The sequence below is a fragment of the Rattus norvegicus genome, chromosome 3, assembly GCF_036323735.1.
Source record: "Rattus norvegicus strain BN/NHsdMcwi chromosome 3, GRCr8, whole genome shotgun sequence".
Classification (NCBI taxonomy): Eukaryota; Metazoa; Chordata; class Mammalia; order Rodentia; family Muridae; genus Rattus; species Rattus norvegicus.
The window spans coordinates 48,952,649-48,973,593 of NC_086021.1; the positions used below are offsets into that span (position 1 = coordinate 48,952,649).

General features: G+C 41.9%; 1 protein-coding gene and 1 pseudogene across 4 annotated transcripts in view; both read left to right on the top strand.

The window, feature by feature from the left end:
* The window catches only part of Arhgap15 (Rho GTPase activating protein 15), a 619,269-nt gene that overhangs the window by 569,704 nt on the left and 28,620 nt on the right, over positions 1-20,945 (top strand). The gene's annotated exons all lie outside the window — the stretch shown is intronic.
* LOC120102110 (U2 spliceosomal RNA) lies at positions 16,801-16,938 on the top strand (annotated as a pseudogene).

A 20,945-nucleotide genomic window follows, 5' to 3' on the forward strand; every position in this document is an offset into this window, starting at 1 on the left:
CCTTCTTAGAGCTCAGTGTCTCTCACTCTTGAGAGAACTTTTTATCAGTCTCAGCTCCTGTCAGACCAATCGACTTCTCTGACCAACATTTGTTTCCATTCCAAACTACTTCATGCTGTCTTCAAATATTAAGGATCAGGTGAAGACGAAAGAGAGGCAAAGAGGGATAGAAGGAGAGAGAAGAGGGATTTAGAAGAGGTAAAGCGAATAAAAGCAAAGGCATGAATGAGTGACGACATCTGATTGAAAAGTTCAGTTCCTCTTCTGTGGATGAGGAGATGGGACAGCAAACGTCAAAGTGGAGGAGGGAAAAAGAATCACCCAAACCTCACGTCACCTGATTTTCAGGCCACCACAGCATGCTGTGCTCTCCTGCCAACACCAACACTCAACTGTGTTTCCCAGGAAGAAGGCAACATATAAGAGTGTGCCGGAGAAACAGCCTGAAGAGGCGATGCCCTTCAGTCAGTTCCCCTAATGAACACTACCCATCATCCCAGTCACTCAAATACCCCGCCCCCCATGCATCCTAAGTAATGAGAAGCCCTGGACAGGAGCCTTGCTTGTCAGGACAGTGATAATCTTCCTACTTATCTTCCCTCCTTTCTCTTAATATGCTGTTTCTATCTAAATATCAGGGAAACGCTGCCTCCTTCAACGGTGTCTTTGAAAACAAGTGTCAAAACCCACTGATGCTTCTGCGGTTTCTCACACTTACAAACAGCACTTTTTGGAAGGGGCAGTGACAGGGCTGCTGCTTGCTGCCACCTTTCTCCTCTCTAAATGGGAAGCACTGAACCCAGATGCCCAACCACGGAAGACAGTCTTCCAGAAGTGGCATCTGGCTTCCTGGCAAGCCCTTCCAGAGAGCTGTTTGGGGAGTGTTGCCTCGTCTCTGGAACTGTCACGTGTATCTGACACCATGCCCTCCCTGGCTGGCAAGTCCAGACAGCTGCCAATTTCTTTCGGTTCACCTTTAATTCTGAGAAACTACTTCACTCATTTTCGTCCTTACTGAATTTGTTTTTCTCCCTTTTGCCCATACGAATCCCAGGGCAACTCGGGTACCTCACTGCCTCAAGCATGACCATGTCTTCTTCAGGCTTCTGTCTTTTTAATTTGAATGAAATCCTCAGCCATTTAATCCCACATTAAAGTGGGTTGCTTTTCATGTATTCTGAGGTTACTTCTTATCAGGGAAACTCACTGTAAACTGTGGGGTTGTTGCCTGAAAAGAAAAGAAAAACATTCCATCCAAGTAATTTATTATGGTCTGTACACAAGACATGAAAGTATTCTTGACATTTGTGTATTATTTCATTAAATCATATTGGCTCCCACACATTCTTGGTCCATGTTACAGCAAGAACAAAAGGATATCCCAGGACTAGAAGATGAAAGGCAACAGGACGATTCACAGGGACAGGGAGGGCTTTACAAACAGCCCCCACTTTGAGAAACTAAACATTTTTAAAGTATCTTCCTTTTCTGATAATATATACCTGTTAATATCTATTTTTTTAATTGTGAAGCATCTGTGGGGCTTGTGGGTAATTGTGAGGAACACCAAGTCCAATGGTAGCCCACGCAACGGGAAGCACTGACAAGGTGCTGACAAGTCCAGCAGCAGTACCCAGAATGCAGAGGGGAAAGCAGAAGTTAGAACTGCAGGGTGACATCCAGGAATAGTTAAGGTGGGGGTAACTGCAAATTTCTGTGTTGCTGGTTCCCCCTCCTCCTCTTCCTCCTCCTCCTCCTCTTCCTCCCCCCTCCTCCTTCTTCTCCTTCTCCCCCCCCTCTTCCTTCCCCTCCTCCTCCTCCTTCTCCTCTTTCTCATCTTCTTTTCATGCAAGAAAAAAGTACAGATTCTGTATGAGATTTCAGATCTCAGGGCTGTAAAGTCTAGGCTGGAGAGTGACTAGAGTGTAGCACTAGACAGGAGGAAATCTCAGCCATAAATAAGAGCTGGCCTATATCCAGTAGCAGGCTGGACCCATGCTCAACTTTAAAGCATTTTACAACTAAGACCTCATGAGCTTAACCTGAATGAGAGCCTCTGGGGACAAAGGCTTGGGTCAAGCTGCTGGGAAAACAGTTTTGGAATCCTCTGCCTGGCAGTAAACTCCAATTTTAGATTGGAATTTGGGGGTTAGAGGACATAACTCACGAGCATGCAAGAGGTTCTATTCCTAGCTCCTCAAAAGAGTAAAATGAATTTTTAAGACTGTTTTCTCTTCAGCTCGATGATATTTGGGGGGCCTATAATATTCACCCAGATCCTTTTGCTAACACGCAAAGGAAATTCAAAGGCATGGTTCACAAGATCTGCACGGAGACACTCAGATCTCCCTTCTAGTAACTTCATCTCCTCTCCTAAGCCTACACTCTTTGTAACTGAGTCGCTCTGCCAAGATGCCTTTCTTTCACGCTCTCCCCCTCCTGAATCACCATTAGCCTCCAATTCTTTCCCTTGTCCTTCAGTATAGAAACACTCTTTCCGGTCAAAGAACTATTGCTCCCGTTACTCATCTGCCTATGTAGTCAGGAAACAAACAAGTATTCAGTATCAAGCGTTATTTGCTAAACATGTATCAGTGCTGAGCTGGAAATAGTTTTACCAGGAAAGCAGTAAGTGTTTAGGATGTAAGGACCTTTGTTCACCTGTGGTACTAATGCCCCTGCCCACGTCTAGAAATGTTCACATTCTCAGGTACTATATTCTGACTCCCCTCTTCTGACTGCAATTTGCACCCTAGTTGAACTTTAGCAGGCATTCAGTCGGTCTGTCATTCCCAAGGAGTAAACCCCGGCTCTTTTCGTTTTATCTCCATTGTCACTAACACAGGTCAAACACAGAGGTACGGCAGGACCTCTGTGGAGAGAGCAAAGCATGCTGGGACCCCGGCACTAACCAAACACCCTTTCGTACACTACTCTTCATGAATTGCTAGTCGCACAGCCTTGCCGTGTCTTCCCTTTATCAGTGTTGTTCACTCATTTGTTTATTTCATTCATTGATTTTCCTTTGTTTCCCACAGTGTTGAGATATAAAATAAATAAAGAAGCTGCCCTAAAGGACATTTTAAAATGTGTGCTCTGTTCTTGGGCGTCAAATTACAATCAATTTGTTCATATAGTGAAAAGGCATGAAAAGGAGATACCTTACCTAAATGTGAATTGCTTTCATTTGGACACACACACACACACACACACACACACACACACACACACACAAACTCCATGTCACAGAAACCATTTTTCTCTCCCAGGCATCCTTTCTCTAAGGAGAGCACGGGCCTGCCCTGTTGGCTTCCAGTTTATGCACCATCGTCCACTTCCTTCTCTAATCAGAGGTGCCTTTCCCTAAGGCTAAGACTCCAGCCACCAAAGGGGGGATCCCACTCTCTATCCCTCCTGGTTAGGACCAAGCAGTCCCCACAAAGCTAGTGAGGCGTTTTACTGCATGTCTTGCGAAGTTTTGCTAACTGGGAGAAAGAAGAAATAAAGCACATATTCTGATCTCTCTAACCTCATCTTCTGTGGCCATTACATAATGCAAACAGGCGATTCCTAGAGCACCAAGCCCCTAAGGCAATGCGTACTTCCCTAGCAATCTTAGGATCTTGGTCCAAATCTTCAAGGGAATTTATCCTTCAGTTACCATTTTTCCTACGGGCATCAATAAGAAGGCCTGTTTTCTCATCCTTTAGTGTGTTCCTTTACCTTTGTATCTCTCCCCTATGACAAACTATGAGCAGACAGCTGCCAAAAGAAACTCAAGTAGTAGTCATTGTCACATCTAGTAATTTCTGATCCCAATGCACTTTAACCCAGGAAGCACTAGTACAGAAGGAAAGAAGCATGCACTTGTAGAGGGCACTGGAGAGGGCTGAATGGGGAAGGAGATGACCGGGGGTGGGGGCTGGGGGTGCTGTTCACTACGCAGCCACTTGAAAAACAAAGCTAATTAGCAGTCTGCAGCCACACGGCGCATCAGTTTAATACAAGAAGTGAACAATGCTTTACCTAATTGAAACTACAGAGCTGACTTAGGTAGGCTGTATGCAATTACACAGATTGGAAGTCAGCCAGGACACCGAGGTTAACAATCTCTCCTTTCACAAAGGGCACCACAGGAACCTTAATGACCACAAGTGGTGAGGGCCGCCATCCTGCATCCTGTCCAAAGAGCTCACCTCTCAGCCCAGGATCTATCAGATGGACTTAATGGTGATGACTAATTGGCTAGAAGAGTGCCCTCTATTGGCTCAGCTGCAGTGCCCTCTAACTGACTCACAAGTCTCAGCAAACAGGCTTTGAAGGACTAGCAGGGAGAGCAGAAAGATTGGATTGAGATGGTTGGGGATAGAGAATGTGTCAAAGATGTTAGTTGGACACCAGAAGGCTCCTGTGACCATAACTTCTGCCATGAGCATTTTAAAAGTAAGTTGTTATAAGGCAAACCACCTGCAGGATTTGATTTGAAAGCTATGGAGTCTGATTTAGCAAGGCTAACATGGGCTCTGAGATTCTACATAAGCAGCTTTCTAGGGGAAAGGGCTGCTAGACTGGGGACCAAACTTTCAGAAACCAAGTTCTGCAGGAAAGGAAAGAAATTCTCTGTAGACAACGGAGAGATTGGCAAGGAGAATGTGATCTTTAAAATACAGTATGACACCCAGAGTTATACAATTTGTGTCGTTTGTCCTAGGAACCTAGTGAAGCAAAAACTTGGAAAATCCAAATTGAAGATGTGATCTAAATGTCACTCCACAATGGTTTGACAGTGAGGAAAGGGAAGGATGAATTTGGCCCTTGAATCTGTCTCACAAGTGAGACACCGACCTGACCAGAACAGTGTCCATGTTCCTCAGACACTGGTTATACCAGCAAGGGGAGTCAGCAATAGTCCTACTATGATACCTGAGGACCAGCATCATTAGGCTTTCAAGATGAGGCAAAGGAAGACAGGACACAGGATTACAGAGCCTCAAAGCTTGATTAATCCATGGTCAGTTAAGGAAGGGGAAAGATTCCAGAGTTGCTAAGTATCAGTAAGTGAGTAGGCCAGTTTTTAAGCTTATTAAAGGCAAACCCAGCCTAAGAGACTGTTATGACAAACAAAGAATAGATGAGCTATTAAGGATCCTAATTGTTGATGGGATTGACAATTACGTTCTTTAGTTATTTCCTAAGTGGTTTTTGGAGTAATATCTGCCTATTTTGTGATTCTTTTTAATGATAGAAGTTACTGATATCTGAGAAGAAACATAAATACATGAAAGGAACAATACGGTTCTCTCCATTTAGACACACTGAAAACTGCTGTAAACTAGGAAAGGTAAATTTTAAATACGCATATATCCTCACATATGCTTTAGTCCTTTAGCTACAGAATGCTGTAACTTGTCAGCTATATATATACAATAAAGTATGTTGTAGATAAATCATTTAGAATATCAGCTACCTAAAGCTAGTGTGATGGGGACCTATATCAGAAGAATGTAATATTCTCAATGAATCTGTGTTATGGAGTATCTATTTTGTGGTTCATCATCAGGTAAAGAGTGCAGAGAAAATAAAGTGTAACATTGGAAGTCAAGGGATACACTTTGGCATAGCTACCAATCTAATGGGGTAAGGGTTTAGGAAAAGCGACAAGATAATTACGGCTATGTAGAACTTGCAGTTGATGACTCAACTAGCAAAAGCCCAGCTGTGGCCAAAAGCTGCGTGCTATGGAAGAGGGTACAGAAGGAGCAATTCCAATGCACAAAGTGACTAGGGATGAGAATGGGGCTCAGGAAAGTGGGACTCTGATGCCTCAGGCCATGAAGAAGCAACACGGATTATTGAGCGGTTAAAGAAGATACGTTCTGGAGCTAGAGAAATGGCTCAGTGGTTAAGAGCATCTGCTGCTCTTGCAAAGGCCCAGGTTCAATTCCCAGAACCTGCATAGCAGTTCACCACCATCTGAAACTCCAAATCCAGGGGAATCTGACATCTCTGACTTCTCTGGGAAGCAGGGGTGTACGTGTCACACATACATGCATACATACAAGAAGGGTTTTGTATGTATACATAAAATAAATAAATCTTATAAAATTAAATAAATAATATAAGTCCAGTTTACTATTTAATTATGTCAAATAATCCAGTGCTACTGTAAAATGAATGTTGGAACAGGAAATCTGAAAGAGTCTGGAGCAAAACTCGAAACACACCAGTTATCCAGGATAGCCTTTGTTTCTGGTATTGGCTATGAAAATAAGAAGAAAATAGGGGATCTCCTAGAGAGCCTCTAAAGTATATCTCTTCTCTGATCTTTCTTAAATGGTCCATGGAGAACTGAAGGGTCTGAGACAGTACCAAGGCGCCCAACCTGGAGACTATAGACTGGTGAAGCCAATGATAAAACTGAAGCCTCTAGAAATTATTATTGAACACAAACCATTCTCCATGTGCAGTTCTAGAAATTTCCCATCTGCTGAGGAGGTCACCCCACCACTGTGGAGGCTGTAATAATCCTAATCCAGATAGCCCCGGAGTCAAATTTATATGATAAGGAAAGAAATATCATGGCACACTGTGAAACCAGCAGAATGCAGTGAGGGGATGGAGAACAGAGAGATGAAGAGTGCTGTCAGGGCTCTGTGTGCTGGCAAAAAAGAAGCTTAAACAGCAACCCAGCAACAAACCCTTTCATCGACAATGGTGCTCTGCCTGCAAGATACACTAAGGCAATGGTGGCACCAACTTTGTAGGAGTAACCAACCAGTTTTCTACAGGGAACTGGGGATTGACTACCCTGCTATGGGATTTTGACATGGTTGAAAATCCAAGCAGAATCCAGCCCAACACTCAACACTGAATCCAGGGCCTTGAACAGAGAAAGGACTGGACTGATGTCAGGAACACCTGAGTTTTCATCCAGGGTTTCTCTTACCCTGTCACATTGAACAATATATCTCCTTGTAGTATTGATTTTCCTTTTATATTAAAAGACATTACAATATCTATAACTAAAAGGACATCTATGAAAATTAGAAGTAAATGTGAATACCAGTCCAAAAACAAAAACAAACAAAAACAACAACAACAAAAAAAAACCCCAAAAAAACAAAAAAAAACCTCTGAGGCATGAACAACTTGAGCTAGCCTTTGCATACGTACTTGCTCCAGGATCCTCTCGCAAGCATAGACAGATCTACTCTGCCTGGTACTAGACAACTTGGCTCCTTGAGAGGGAGAATCTTTTCCTCACAGTTGTAGTATCCTTTGTAACTGTCAGAGGATAGGGCCATCAAGCAAGTTGATAAAACATTTTAGCCAAGTAGGTAAAGGAAAGTTTGACATAAGAGAAAGAAGCAAACTGAGCGATATATGCTTCAGAGTGAAGGTTTCAAAGTGCAAAGTTGAGTGAATGCCTTCCTCAAGAAACTTCAGAATCTGCCAAGAAGGAAGGAGTTCAATGCAACCTGGGATCAAGCACAGCAAGATCCACCAAGTAGTAAAGGGGCAAATTAAAAAGTAAGCAGCAAAATCAAAATTAGCAGCGTTACCCAGACTTGAGGAATATCCAATAGCGTTATTCAATAAATAACTCTAGCCCAAAGGGATCCAAACAAATTTCAATTAGTGGCCATTTCACCAGGCAGAAACTTCTAATAGTCACCCGTTTATCTAATAACCACACTCTCGCCACAGAGATAACTCCAGTTCTTAATGAGAACTTGAAGATGCAAAAGTTCCTTGTGAATTATCAAAGGATGTTAATTCTGTATCCTTGTAATTTTAGTATTAATTGTGCTATTTGATTATTGCTAACCCGCATATGATGATAAGTGTTTTTATCTAGAACATTTGCTTAATCAGAGCTTTCTATGCTCCATCTAAGTGAATGGGAAAGAGTGAATATGATACATTGAGCCATTTTCTTAGGCTTTTCCTTACAAACAAACGTAAAAGCCACTCTTGCAACATACCTAGCCAAGAATATAAAGTATACCTCCTCTCCAACACCCACTTTGTGTCTTTTTAATTGACATTTTGGAATTCACCTGAAAACATCAACAATTTGCCAAGACAAAGCTTGGCCTTGGAGAAGACACCATATTCACCAGCAATCTGGAGAAAACAACATATTTCACTTACTTAATTGGATTTTAACTGTTATTTTCCTCATTGTTGCAATTCAGGCATCATAACTTGGTTCTAGCAAAAGTAGACCTCAAGCAATGAAGGGTTAAAGGCAAAACATTCTCTCTGGATGCCCCAGGCTCTTGCCAACTCCTCTCAACCCCTCCTTCCCTATAGTACCACGAAATGAATAATGTTTTAGACCTGGGTTTGCAATGCTAATATCTGAACAGTAAAAGGTACCTTAAGACCTTCATCAAGATTTTTTAGGGCTTCATTTAATGTCGCTGTCAAGGTTCTGTGAGGAATAATTAATAGGAACCAAACAAGGTCTATGTGGCCATCGATTCCCAGGGAATTTATGCAGGTAACTCATTAATGCCACAGGGAGCTCGGCATGTAAATCCCAAAGCCTTGATAGGGAAATGGGACCCAGTGATTCCCCCCCCCCATAAAAAACACAAACAATGACAAGTACAGAAGCAAATAACCTGAATATCTATACAAACAACTCCACAGCCTGTGAAAGTTTCCCATTTACACCCTGTCACCCCTTCTTTCCCATGTATAAAAGATGGAACAATTATTTCAGCAAACCTACCCATATAAATCAAGGCCGTTTTGCTGTGGGAAGACTGGGCGTTTTGAGGCATTTAATATTTCAGCATCCCCAGATTATCACCGGGATCCATTTCGCTCTGTGGTCAAGTTCATGATTAGCCCTGTGACAGGATATTGGCCATTTTCTATGAAGATCTGAAAACGCTAGTAAACAAACACCAGTTGGAAAAGTAAGAACAAGTCTGCGGACTGGAAAGCACCCTACTCGTAATGGGAACAAAAAGCTGGCAATCAAATCTAAAGAAAAAAGCTAAATCACAGCAGAATGACCTACTTTAAGGCATTTGCCAAAGAAGCGGTGTTTTCAGACAGCTCCTCAGAAGCCGCGTCTCTCTGTCTTGCCATCTGCAGATTTATTACTTTGCCTGAAAAAAACAACCAAGGGTGTGGGGGGAGGCCTCTATTTGAATGATACAGGAAAGATTCCAGTATTGTGGGCACCACACCCACACCTACTGATGTGGTCCAAGGTTTTGCTTTAGAGGCACCTAATTAAGAAACCCTGACTCATTTACATGGAGACGTTTGATCTAAATTACACTCCAAACCGCACCAAATTGGGAGCATCTGGGAATGTGAAATGTTTGTTCCCTGTGACGGCTAGAACAGGGCCAGCTCTGGACGGCACATGTTCAAGTGACGAAAAATATTTCACATGTAACGTACTTCTGAGACCCACTTTTCCACTAATAATTCATAGCCAGCCTAACCAGTATCTGTACTTCCACAATTATTTCAGGCTGTGAAAAATTATGTCACTATTTTTCTTCCTACAGCTAGCAAGAGGTAGAAGACCACCCACTTAGCTTGTTGTCATTGATAAAAGGACCTTAAATGCAGCCAATAGCAAAAAGGCGAAGCCGCATAGGGTAGAGGCTGGTCATTATAAATATCCAAGTTGCCTCCAAAAATGCACAGTGACGATCTCAAAGGGTGAATTCCAAGTATTAGCCCTCTCCTCACTGAACTCCTCCAGCCATCGCACTTGGCTTGCTGGGGTCTCAGCCAAGCTCTGATTCCCAATTCAATGGAGGCTTCACTGTGCGGGTGAGACTGGTTCCCGGACAGAGGTCTACCACTGGATGACATCTGGATGTAGGTCAGCTCATTCCCACCAGGTAAAAACGTCTAAGAAACTCAAAAGAAAACATTTCTCCCTTGAACACTCTGAACAGTACTCGGCACATAATTCACATAAAAGAGTGTTGTATTTCAAGTACAATAAATAGAGTTTTATAGGTACAGTCAACCTAGTACTTCAGCACCTGATGGCCATTTTACCTTATTAGGCTATATATCACCAAGGTTTCAGCAGGAGTCCAAGGAACAAGAGAAAACTTTAAAAAATAATACTGGGGTCTTTTGTCTAAGGATGCTATTAATGCATTTATCTGATGTACCGTGTTTTGCAGTAGCCGGAATGCGATTTGAATATATTAATATTTTCATCAGCAGAGCCCAGGGAGCCTAGTTAATAACTTATGCATGGATACATAGATAAACTTCAGACAGACGTAAGATTTTCAGCTCTCATGTTGGTAATACTTGGGGAGATCGAATGAAAGGGACTGTTCTCCCTGAGTCTTTGTTGTGGGCATGCATTGTGACAGTATGGAGCCAGACCTCTTCTGGTTGTCTACGCAGCCTGGATTCAATAAACTATTATGTATGCATATTATGACAATGTGGTCAAGAAAACCAGATTTTTTTTATTCTACCTTCAACTGCCTCTGTAGTCTGAACCTGGTGCTTATTTTTCTTGTCTCCATTCAATATGTTAACATCTTCATAATTTGATACAGGTTATATCCACTTTATAATTACGGTTATGAGCTTAGTCAAGAAAGCACTCAGATCACACAGAATGAAAAGTATTTATTGTGTTCTACAGTGTGCTCTTGGGTTCAGTGTTGAGTTCAAGGTCCGAAAAGACTATACCCCATAGGCCTGCCATGACAGACTACACAGGCAGTAGAGTTTACAGCAGACTTTCTTCTGTGGCCACTCTTCATGGCTTACAGACAACATTTTTATAGCTTCCTGGTGATTTCACTGTCTTTCTTTTGTGCCTGTGTGTCCCTATTGTCTATGTGTATGCTCAGGTAAAGGGATAGTCTGATAGAGCCAGACGTAGCAGCCTCATTTTAATTTTTCACTGCCCTAACCCACTTACAGCTGCAGTCTGAGACACTGGGAGTTAGGGTTTTATCACATACACAGAAAGGACCCTGTGTGTACACAGGGGATGTGCTTCTCCATGTTCCTGGTGCACTCTGTGACACATGTGTGCTTATTTGAGACTTGAACTAAACTCCTGTTTCTAAATCTGCAATGTTTATCCTGTATGATTATCAGTTTGACTCCATCAGTAAGAAACAGTGATGTCGCCCAAGGTTTAGGAGAATAAGCATCAGTATAACCCTTCTCACACCTGCCAGACTGGAAGTTCTCCACATACAGTAAACATTACCACAGGCCTGCCTGAGCCCCACCCGCCTTCAGGGAGCAGGTCTCCTGGCCTAAGTGCCTCCTTCTCCATTACTGTACCTCCATTAGGAGCACGTAATGTAAGAGCTATTCCTTTCATAATAAGGCACTGCACTTATACCCCACCTTTCAACTCAGAGTTTCCAAACGCTTTAAAAATCATTAATTTTTTTTTCATTATTTATTTGTGGGATCCCAGCACTAGGAAGTGTAGTCAAAGCCACAGAACTATGATCTTAGTTACACAGACATTAATCTACACCCAAGTTTCCCCCTTGATGTGCCAGTAAAAACCTGAAGTGGATACGTGCCCGTGCGTGTGAGTGGAGAAAGGGGAGGAATAGATTCTTACACCCGAGAGGCCCTGCTGTTTACATGCCTAAGAAAAACTCTAGAAAAGGGTCATTTGTTAGGGTTGCTCTGCTAAACTACAGCCTACCCAAGAAGGCAGCAGAAAAACAAGCAGAGGTTGTTAGAGTTCAGACACTAGAGTTCAGAAAATGGAAACGAACCACCCTAACCAAGGTCATTCATTCCCAAGAATGCTTTTAGGAAGATTATTAAGCAATACAGGAAACAGAAATCAACCACACCCTGCTTGATGTTCCTTGGTCATTATCTCCTGGGTCAACTCTGCTTGACTTTGAATTGAACCGTCTTCCATCAAGTGGCTAGGGCTTAGAGAAACTTTCACTGGCTGGCCACACTTGCCTTCACACTGTTGCTGACCTACCCTACTCTATCTCCCAAGCTTTTCATCAGTGGATATTGCACCTACTTTCCTTGAAATAACTCACTTTTCATAACTTCTATGGCTTAAGGGCACATTGCGTATCCCTTTAGTGCTTGAGTAAGGTCCAACACCTGAGGCACAGTAGATTATTAATCCACATTGATGAGCTGTATGAATAACAAATTTTCAGAGGACTCCACAAGTCGATCTTGAAGTAAAGGTGAGATGTCTTGTTCCCCCAATGAAGTTAAATCTAAGACAGGTCACAGCTATTTCAGATGCTAATGAAAAACCGGATGAAATAATGAATTAGAGATGGCTTTAAACCAAAGTGGCCACACCATCTTGGCTAGCCAGGGAAGATTTCCTGGAAAAAGTTTATGTTTAGGAACTTTTGTGACAGTGAGAAAAAGGAAAAATGAACATGTATTTCAAATGTGGGTGTAACCAGAAACATGCAGTTGACACTTGAACTCAAGAAGAGCAGGGAGGCAAATAAGTGGGGAAAACAGCTCAGAGATAATGTAAGGTATCCAAAGAAGGTAAAGGAAACCAGGCTTAGAGAGTTTTCCTTAAGATGAGAAAACCACATTGTTGGCAACATGTATTCTGTACCCAAAGTTTAGAACAGCATTAACATACTACAGCCAAGGTAAGGAGCCTGTTTTGTCTTCCCCGGTTTCAGTTCAAGCCACGCCTTCTGTAGTTCTTTGCTGTCCCCAGAGCTCTGGATTTAAAAGGACTCAGGATCTGTCAATAGCTGCGTGTCTTTCTCAGTGTGCATGGGAAGAATTATGGAAGAAAATCCACTGTGCTCAGAAACAGATATGTGATTGCTAGTTCCTTGACCTCAGCATTTCAAGCTGGCCATCCCGAGTCTCCAAGAAGATAAAGTGGCAAAGCAAATCAAGGAGTGTCTTCTGAAAATGAGAAATCAAGTTGCTAGAGAGCCATTGGTGTCATCGTGAAACCCGACACGAAACAGAAGTGTGGTAGAAATGAACTTCAAAATGCAGATGTGACTTCCTGTCCTAACCTAAAGAGAAAAGTTCCAGTTGCCTGACTTAACTTAATGCTAATCTATTATATTTTGCATTTACATTTTACACATTAGTACACCCAAGTATGCTCTCTATTTTTAAAAATGTAACTGTTGAGTTTAAAATCAGGAATTAGCGGCAAGGCGTCACAGGCGCATATGGAAAGATTTTTGTCTGAGGAGCTTGGGAAGAGCTTGGTTTTGGTTTTGGTTCTGAGGAATTTTGGTCCAATCAACACCTAGGCCAGGGGAAGAGGGAGGAAGAGAACGCCTCTTTTAAAAACCAATGCCACGTGCTAAGATTCTTGCAGACATCTGGAAGTGGAGAGACATCCAAAATAGGCAAGCAGAGGTGAAGTCACCATGGGAGCAACAACTGAACTCTATTCTCATTTTGGGTCAGAAATGGGGTCTAGGTTTTCCCCAGTAGAACGGGAGCTGTCTAATCTTCTGATTTCAAAGATGAGCAAATTTAGGACTTCCCCATGTCATCTAACAATGGCGCAGGTCCTCTGAGGTCACTACAGCTATGGGAAGTAAATGGAATTAGACAAGTAGGAAACCATTTAAATTCTACCTGACTGATCACTCTAGCTCATTAAGTACAGTTAAAGTTTTTTTTTTTATGTCTTCAGGTCCCAGTAAAAGTAATTTCTTCCTTAGATCCCCTTCCTACAAAATAGATTTGATGGTCATAGCTCTACTTGGCACTCTGTAAATTCTATATATAAATCTTTATAGCATCCATTTGGATCCTCAACTCCTCCCTTCACTCTTATTCTCTTTCATGCTTTAAATGTGTTGGAATACTTGTATATCGAATATATTTTATATAATTCCTTCTTTTACTTACTAATGTAGAAGCATAAATCAAGTTAATAACTCAATTTAAACATCAATGTGGAACTAAAGTTTATTCAGACATGCTTCCTGAAAGAGTTTACTGATAGTAGATGTGTACTGTGTACTATGCATATGTATATTAAATAGCTCACAGCTTAACATATAACTCTCATCAATCAAAGGACTACACTTGTTATGTTGGGGGTTAGGGAAGATTTGAAATCTACAATACAGGTGGTCACTGTTAAAATCTGGGGAATGCTTAGGCCAGCTCATGAAGACGTGAGCTTTTAATGGAATGAAAGAAAGGGGGAAACTGCTCAGAAAACAATGCAAATATCTTAGTTTGGAAATGACTTCATCTCAAAGAGCAGTGGAGTTGCAATGACTGATAGTGAAAGACAATATTTTCTTGGTAACTTAATTATCAAGACAATGAGGACAAGCTCTCCCTGACCTTGTTGGTTTTGTTGGTTTTGTTGGTTTTGTTGTTGCTGTTGTTGCTGTTGCTGCTGCTGCTGCTGCTGTTGCTTTTCCTTCCTGATTCTGAGCTCCTCAAGTGGCATATCTATATGTTACTTTCACTGGGTTCAACCATGTTTCCCAATGAAAGGAAGGGCTGAGAGCCACTGATTACTCAAGGCATACCACAAGGATACCAGCCATAATAGAGAAAGCTTTTATTTTCTGATTTTTTCTTTTCTTTTATTGGATATTTTCTTTATATTTCAAATGTTATCCCCTTTCCCAGTTTCTCCTCTGGAAACCCCTCCTCCTATCTCGCCCCCTCTTACCTCTATGAGCTTGTTCCCCTACCCACCCACTCCCTCCTGCCTTCCTGCCCTGGCTTTTACCCAGCAGTCCTCTGGTTGTAAAGAAGAAATGGGGTTGAGGAAATTGTTCACTCATGAGACTTAACTCAGCAAACGAGCTAAGGGCAGAGAGTGAGTTAAGAACAGGGAATGGGCACTTTTTATGGAACAGTCACTGATTGTCGCAGCTCCGTAGTGAGCGCCCTTGTCTGAGACAAGGACCCCTGAAGAGTCAGAGCGAAGCACTTTCTAGGAATGCAGACAGGTTCTGCATCTGCTTTGCTAACTGCAGGCACATGTGGAACCACATAAAGCAGATCCCTGAAGGAGCTACATGTGTCTACATGTATCTGTAGATATCTAAGCCTATTTTGGAGAGTGAAGGCCCTTCAGCGTAGTGTAGGCCTCGTGGATGGAGGGCTCGGTACTCAGGAACCGAGACTCCAGCTCCTAGTTACGTCAGTGAGCAGAGCTTTCCACTGCTGACCTTCAAATCTAAGCTTACAAAAAAAGAAATCGAAACTGCCAAAATTCCTTTTCTGTAAGAGACAGTTTTGACAAAACTATTCTCTTAGTCACATTTGCCAGGCAAGCTACCATGAGTTTTCAGTCAGAAACAGTCCGTTAATTCTCTCTGGTATTAGAGGAAGTCATTTCCACATCTTCATTTGCTCAGCTGAGGAGCAGGAGCTTCCCCTGTGGTAGAAGTGTGGTCACACCTAGGAAGACTAGGTGTGGGGCTGTGCCTTGGGGAAGCCTGCGGAGCACGGAGAACATTTAAGATTTAACCTGTAGATGTCTTTTATGTATTGAAGACCAAACTACTATTATATCTATGGTCTACTTTTCAGAGAGGAGAATATCTTAACATATTTACATTTACCTATTTGATTTTTTTTTTAACCAGAAAGTCTATAAAACTTTGTTGTAGGACATTTCCATAGGGGTTTACTTTTACAAAAATCTTAAATCTAGCCATGCAAAGCCAGGAAATGTCAACTATTCTCCATTCTAAATCCATGTGCCTTTTTGTCAGCCAACCCTTGTGCTCACTAACATTTGAGCTTGAATCACTCTGAAGTATCCCTCCTCATCCAAGATGTGAGGGTAGCACCTACCTCAGTTTAGATGTGTCTGAGCAATAAATTTCCCTCAGATAATCACAGTCCTCTCCTCATCAGCGATAGCCAGGGGCAGCAGCAAAGGGTGAGGGAGATCCATCATGAAATGTCCTGTGTCAACGTGTTCCTCCAATCTACTTACTGACCTTCAGTTTGCAGCCACACTGCTGGCCCTCATGACTTGAGGCCTGAGGGGAAAATGGCTCTGAGTACTGATCCCTATGTCCTGTTGTTCTGTGGTCTCAATTAAGTACTAATTAATTACCACGGGCATCTTTGGCATTGCTTGTCAAATTGCATTTAGGAGTATCTTTTCACCATTACAAATATCAGTGGCCCAAATCTTCAGCTAAAATTCCCATGTGTTAATACAGCCTCTTTTCAAAATTATGTTTAAAATTTCAACAAATGTGTCTATAACCACTGCAGGAATCCTTCGAATGCAACAAACAGAAATTGGTATTGTCAATTTTGATGAATAGTTCTTCATTAATAAGCATCCTGTTATTCCATTTCCACCTGCAGTTGCCGATGCTGCCTGGAATCAATTAACTCATATAATCTGATTTACTTTACAAAGAGATTTTGGGATGTGCTGTGTTGATGAGAAAGGTCCTATTTGAGTCATTCTTGATTGCAAGTTCGATTGTACCTGAATGGATTTCTCTTCCTGTGTGGATGTGTGTATACAAGAGTATGTGTTTTGCAAGAGATATTCCTCAAAGAAGTCTTGATTTTTAAAATTCATTTAAGAAGCATCATGGGGGTGGGGGGAGGGGGCATTCCTCCTGAATATTCTATCTGAAAACTCCTAAGGAATACAAATTCTGAAATGTTAAATGTTACGTATCCTCTCTTTTAATCAAGTCCTTTTATTTAGCAAATTGGTAAATCCCTTTTTAATGTAAAGAACAATGTAAAGCTATGAAGTACTGAAGTCAAAGTATCAGCCAGTACCGAAATACAGAGGCTGCTATGCACAGCCTTTTTCAGATAACGATTTTCATTGCTTCTCAGCCTTTTGGCTAAGATCAAGTGTAGTATCAAGTGTGGATACAATTTTCTTTTTTTCCTCTACATATTTACAGGCTACCGTTCTAGATCAATATTCATAAATTGCATTATGGACCCTATGAAATCATATCTAGACTTTACATATGTGAGATTGGGTCCAAATGACAAAGAGCCCAAACCAACCTGGTTAGGAGAAAGAGAAAAATCTACTGAGCTGTATAAATGAAAGTTTCAATGATTAGATAGAACTCTGAGTGTTAAAGCCAGTGCCAAAGGGTATTGACAAGACTTCTTTTTCCATCGCTCAACTCTGTTCACCACTGGGTCAACTTGGTTTGGAAGTAGAAGTCTTTTATTTTCCTGGCAGCAACATGGCACTGCCAGGATTGTATCCTGTCACTTCACATCCTTGGGGGCATGCAAGCTGCTCTTTTACTGTCAGAAGAGAAACTCTCAGGAATCACTTTCCTTGGCCTGGCTGGTGTCCCTTGTTTGTTTCTTGTTCGTTCCTGGTCCATTCTCTACAGCAAAAGAATGCCTCTCATTAGCTGGATTTGGAGCACAGGCCGGTCCTGGGTTAACTTCACTCAAACACAAAGACTGGGAGTGGGAAAGAAATGATTTCTCCCAAACAGGATCTCATTAAAGGGAAGAAGGATAATGACTGGACGTCAAGGGAGAAAAAAAAAATCTACCAGCCTACTGTTGTAAAATAGTGCTATGATCACCCCCAACAATTCATCTATCTTTGATGGAAATAATAGCCCAATCAGTAGTAGTAAGTAGAGGCTAATTGCCATTAAGGAGCACTGGTATCTATAGTTAGGGAAAGTTGCCTCAATCTTCTGTATTTCAGCAAGCTGGCGCTGTTTTATCAAAAGAGTAAGAAGTAATATCCATCGAACTGTGTGTTCCTTCACCCACATGACAGGAAAGCACACCGCAGGTAAAGCAGACACTGAACTCTCAACCTAGGGTGGACAGTCCATAAACATGACCGGATAGAGTCAGCGTAGTTCGGTAATAGGGGATAAGGCTTCAGAATGAAGTAGTGTAGGTCCCAATGTCAGAAGTTTGGCTTCTTAGCTGTGAGGATGCACCAAGCTCTCATTCCTTCTACCCTTTGCGTTTTTACATGAAAATAGGTGTATTGTGAGGATTAAATGGATAAGATAGCCACAGTGTGCTCAGTGTAGTACTGAACGCACAATGTCATTTTTTAAAAAATGATAATTATTATCATGTATATCAAATGAAATATTACAAGCAAGTCACTTTACAGTGTGAATGATAACTAGATGCTACTGACAGGAAATAGAACAAAGGCCATGCGGATAGGAAAATGGAAAAGATCAAGTAATATCAACTGTGATGGATTTGGGGGGGAGGGGCGGAAATCTTTGCAAGTTCAGCCATACCTAACACCATCCTCGGAGAAAACACTTGGAAACTTTAGATAGAATTTACCTTCTCTCCAAAGAAAGTGTTTCTGAAGCAGCCCTCTTCCTTTTTACTCTCGTATCCCATCAGCGTACATAATAGATAATTAAATTACATAATTACAATAATAAGTACAAATGGCATAAACTTGTTTGGGACTCTCTCCTGGGACCTCCCTCTAGTGGGAACAGATGTGCACAGTTGAGAGTCATTAGCTAGCTGGGAACATCAAATGTGTTGTGGGCATTGGTCAGCTATTTTACGGAGAGCTGGGTATGAGCAATCAGCCAAAAGGGCCTCTACCACCTGTCAGGAGCCTTTCTGCACTCTCTTCTACCTGACTTTCCCTGGTTCTTTTTTTTTTTTTTCCAGAGCTGGGGACCGAACCCAGGGCCTAGTTCTTAATATTCAGCCACGAATGTCACATCTTTACTTAGATTTCTTAAACAACTACCTCTAACTGGTATGCTCAAAACTCCATAACCAGAATTGTAACCTTGTTACTGTAAAGTCGTCCCTGCACACTGGGAAGAAAACAACATGAAAAGAAAATTGTAGAACGTGCAGGATGCATTCTTGGTGACGTTCTAAAGCCATTATTAGTCTTAAGTATTAGGCTGTATGTGCGTCCCTAAGAAGAACATAAGAGGAACTTGTTTGGCAGTTCTAAATTATACTATGGATCAGGCAGTATCTAAAAGGACATTGGAGAGTTGTTTGATGACAGGCAGTCTTCTGACTGGACAACTGTGTGGAAGGGGCAGTTGTCTCCATACTTTTAGGTGCTCTCATGACTTTTCTCTTTTCTGCAATACATATGTTACTACACTACTGTTTTCAGAATCAGAGTCCTGAAACATAAGCAGCAGTGGCAACATGTATCGTCTTACCTGGAGGTTTAGGGAAAGCCACACAGAGTTCTGTGTTGTTTTGGGCATTTCGGTACTCATTAACAGCCAAAATCTAAAGTTCTTACAGGTGAGCAGGTGCTGTCATCTAGGAAGGTTTTGGGTATCACTTACCTTGCTTTGGAAAGTCAAATTTTCACGATCACAACACTTTAAGTATTACTTGGATGAGGAGAAAATGAATTCTGAGTAGGCTCAGTGTGGGCTTTGGTTTTATCCCTTTTCATTCATGATCTAAATTGCTAACCCAATGCAAATCACATGTTCTGCTTTGTGAAGACCATAGATTCAATTTTATTCAGATTTTCTATTGATATGTTTTTGTTTACAATTTGACAATTTCTAATAAGGTATTTTTATATATTGTATTTTCATCGTATTTACCCTATGCTCTTTTATCTACCCTACATTCCCACCAAAGAAACCCCTCCTATCCAACAAAATCCACCCCCCCCACTCTTCCCTCAACAAAATTCTTAATCTGAAGATTAAGTGCCAATAAAGAGGCTAGTTAGTCCCTGGAAGCTTTAGGGGATCTGATTGGTTGATATTGTTGTTCTTCCTGTGAAGTTGCAAACCCCTTCAGCTCCTACAGTCCTTCCCCTGACTTCCTCATTGGGTTCCCTGCAGTCAGTCCAATGTTTGGCTGTGTACATCCACATCGGTATTGGCTCAGCTCTGGCAGAGCCTCAAGGGGACCAGCTATACCAGGCTTCTGTCAATAAGCACTTCTTGGCATCAGTAATATTGTCTACATTTGTAATCTACAGATGGGATGGATCCCTAGGTTGGGCAGTCTCTGGAGGGCCTTTCCTTCAGTTTCTGCTCTACTCTGTCCGTGCATTTCCTTTTGGCAGAAGGAATTCTGGATTAATATTTTTGAGGTGGGCAGATGGCCCTGTCACTCAACTGGGGACGGTGTCTATCCACTGGATATGGTCTCTATAGGTTCTATCTCCCCTTTTATGGTTACTTTGGCTAAAGTCCTTCCTGTTGGGTCCTAGGAACCTCTCAGATTCCTGGCATCTGGGACTTTCTAGTGCCTATGCCCCAATCCCCCTCCCCCACTGCTACACACGTACTTTCAAATTCCCAACTCTCTGTACTTCTCCCTCATCTCCTCCCATAGCTGAACTGAACCCCTTTCCCCCCCTCCTCTCTCCCTCTCAGATTCCTCTCTCCCTCTACTTCCCAAAGATGATTCTCTTCCCCTACTGAGTAGTACTGTAGCACCACACTTTGTGTGATCTTATTTCTTCTTGAGTTTCATATGGTCTGTGAGTTGTATCATGGGTATTCCAAGCTTCTTTTGGGCCATTATCTACTTATCAGTGAGTGCATACCATGTGTGTTTTTTTGTGTTTGGGTTACCTCACTCAGGATGACATTTTCTAATTCCATCCATTTGCCTATGAATTTCATGAAATCATTGTTTTTAATAGCTGAGCAGTACTCCATTGTGTAAATGTATCACATTTTCTGTATCCATTCCTCTGTTGAGGAACATCTGGGTTCCTTCCAACTTCTGGCTATTATAAGTAAGGAGGTTATGGACATAGTAGAGCATGTGTCCTTGTTATATGTTGGAGCATCTTTTGGGTATATGCCCAGAGGTAGTATAGTTGTGTCCTCAGATAGAACTATTTCCAATTTTCTGAGGAACCACCAAACTGATTTTCAGAGTGGTTGTGCCAGCCTGGAATCCCACCAGCAATGGAGGAGTGCTCCCCTTTCTCCACATCCTCACCAGCATCTGCTGAGTTTTTGATCTTAGCTATTGTGACTGGT